General features: G+C 50.7%; 2 non-coding genes across 2 annotated transcripts; one reads left to right on the forward strand and one right to left on the reverse strand.

Annotated features, from left to right (window-relative positions):
• Window positions 1–78, reverse strand: TRNAS-GCU. Its single transcript has one exon. It is a non-coding gene; the product is annotated as a tRNA-Ser (tRNA).
• Window positions 79–382: 304 nt separating this feature from the next.
• TRNAQ-UUG lies at window positions 383–454 on the forward strand. Its single transcript has one exon. It is a non-coding gene; the product is annotated as a tRNA-Gln (tRNA).
• The last annotated feature ends 2,193 nt before the right edge of the window (window positions 455–2,647 follow it).

Raw genomic sequence — 2,647 nt, forward strand, 5'->3', positions numbered from 1 at the left:
GAGGATGGGATTTGAACCCATGCGTGCAGAGCACAATGGATTAGCAGTCCATCGCCTTCACCACTCGGCCACCTCGTCAGCCTGCTGTGGCTGCATGCATCATGTTTCTCGTGAACAGATGTGCTTGGTGGTTGGGACATGATAGACACTCTGAATACAGGACCTCCTGGGCATGCCCTCTCAAATGGTGGCACACATTCTCCATGGAGTCCTTCATGGCTGCCCATGAGGACTGGAGAATTTTCTTTCTTTTCAAGGACACCTTAGCCCTGATCACCTCTGCAGCATGGCTCATCCCAGCCTTCAGCTCATTTGGCTCCTCTTTCCCCTTCTTTCTATCTGCTGTCCTGCAGCTGGAAGATCACCCTAGTAAAGGAGAAGTGGTTCTGTGGTGTAATGGGCAGCACTCTGGACTTTGAATCCAGTGATCTGAGTTCAAGTCTCAGCAGAACCTCTGGGTATATTTTCCTTTTCTCTGGGAAATAAAACATTCAGAAGAGACAGGAAAACATCTCCCCTCCTTTTTATGTAATAACTCCAGTCCTAAACTTGACCTAAACTTCCTGGGAAAACACAACCTTTCCAGTGAACTCCAAAATACATACCTCACAGAGGCACAGAGCTCTGCTCCTCTTGTCCTTCAGCCTCCTTAAAAGGGATCACCTTCCTTGACTCCAGTGCACTCTGGAAGAATCTCAACGTCTGTGACTCCAGGCATTAGGGAGGATGGATCTCACATCCAAGCTGAAGTTCACACATCAGTCGTTTACAGCACAGAGTAGTCAAGGAAGTGTGAGCAGGCACCAGAATAGGATGCCAAAGGTAAAATCTAAGAGCTCTTCTACAAATTTTGGACAGCCACATTACCAAATAGAGGTAAAGCCTGGGACTGCATTTCTGAACATAACAAAGAAATGAGTGAATGCAGATTAAATCTCTCCCCCAGGGAGGATTGTCAACATGGAAAGTAATGAAGAACCTTGGTCCATAAATTCTAGTTCACCTCTTGGAAGAGAACACCCCTAAACCCTGGAGCCAGCCCTCAGAGCATGGCCATGATTTCCTGAAGAACCAAGCATGTAGCTCTCAGCTTGAAATAAGGGGCATGAGCCAGCCTGTTGTCACTTCCAGTCAGGACTCATTCTTCTGCTCTCTTCCTGTGCTTTAGCTTATATTCCCCACTATATATTCAAAGTGTTTATATTGACCTTGGGAGCTGGGGAGGGAAAGGCTCGTTCAACTGAAAGAGAGGATTGGTAGGTTTCTTCTTTTGCACCAGTACAGGTTGGGGGCTGACCTGCTGGAAAGCAGCTTTGCGGAGAAGGACCTGGGGGTGCTGGTGGGCAACAAGTTGACCATGAGCCAGCAATGTGCCCTTGTGGCCAAGAAGGCCAATGGTATCTTGGGCTGCATTAGGAAGAGCATTGCCAACAGATCAAGGGAGGCGATCCTCCCCCTCCTCAGCCCTGGTGAGGCCACATCTGGAGTCCTGTGTCCATTTCTGGGCTCCCCAATATGAGAGAGATGTGTAACTACCGGAGCGAGTCCAGTGGAGGGCTAATATGATGATTAAGAGACTGGAGCATCTCTCAAATGAGGAAAGGCTGAGAGAGCTGRGACTCTTCATCCTGGAGAAGAGAAGACTGAGAGGGGATCTTATCACTGTGTATAAGTATCTGAAGGGAGGGTGTAAAGATGGATGTGTGCCACCATTTGAGAGGGCATGCCCAGGAGGTCCTGCATTCAGAGTGTCTATCATGTCCCAACCACCAAGCACATCTGTTCACGAGAAACTTGAGGCTGTGCAGGTGAGTTTAGGGTGCTGATGAAGAAGCTGGCCTACTTTCCCTACCCTACCTTCCCTCCTTACAGGAGATACTAGACTCACAGGCCAAGTACAGCAGCTTTTGTTGGCTTTGTTATTTTTGTTCTTCCTCAAAACTGTTCCCTGTCAAAGGGAACTGGACTTGTGGGTTTATTAGAAGGCAATACCTAATGCAGGACTGGCACATGAAAATCCAACTTTCCTTTGACCTGCTGGTATCTGTTTGAGACAACCTCTGGTCCCCCTTATAAATCCCTGATACCCCTAACCGAACACACCCTGATCCTACCCCTTGAGCCCTTCCCACTGCACACAGCCCCTCTCTTCTCTCCCACAGACAAAGATCCTTCTGGATTCAGATCAAATCAGGCTGCCAGGGAGGGCAGGGACGGTCCCCTTTTACCCAGCCCYGGGCACTCGTGATGCAAGGGGTGTGTTTGCAGGATGGCTCCTCAACGGCATTATGAGCCCAGAGCCCCTCAGCCAGTCCTCAGTCTCTCCTGCCACATTGTGTGCATCCCATTGTGTCCAGGGATGCTGCCCAGCCCTGTTCCTTCCAACCCCTGCCAAGTCCCTGCTGACCACCTGTCAGACCGTCCCTCAGAGGCCTGGCTGGCTGCTGCCTGCTCCTGCTTCCACGTGGGTCCTCCCTGCAGTTTCCTGCTTTGTGCTGGGCTCTCCTTGCCTGCCCCACCCACACTTTGTTGCACCCTGCCTCCATGAGACAGGTCCCTGGCTCCCCGGGAAGGACCAGTCTGTCCCTCATCCTCCTTATTCACCTGTTTGCACCAACCCTGCTGGCCTGGGGAAGGAGCTCAGCAG

The sequence above is a fragment of the Apteryx rowi genome, unplaced genomic scaffold (genome assembly GCF_003343035.1).
Source record: "Apteryx rowi isolate R43461 unplaced genomic scaffold, aptRow1 scaffold_275, whole genome shotgun sequence".
Taxonomy (NCBI): Eukaryota; Metazoa; Chordata; class Aves; order Apterygiformes; family Apterygidae; genus Apteryx; species Apteryx rowi.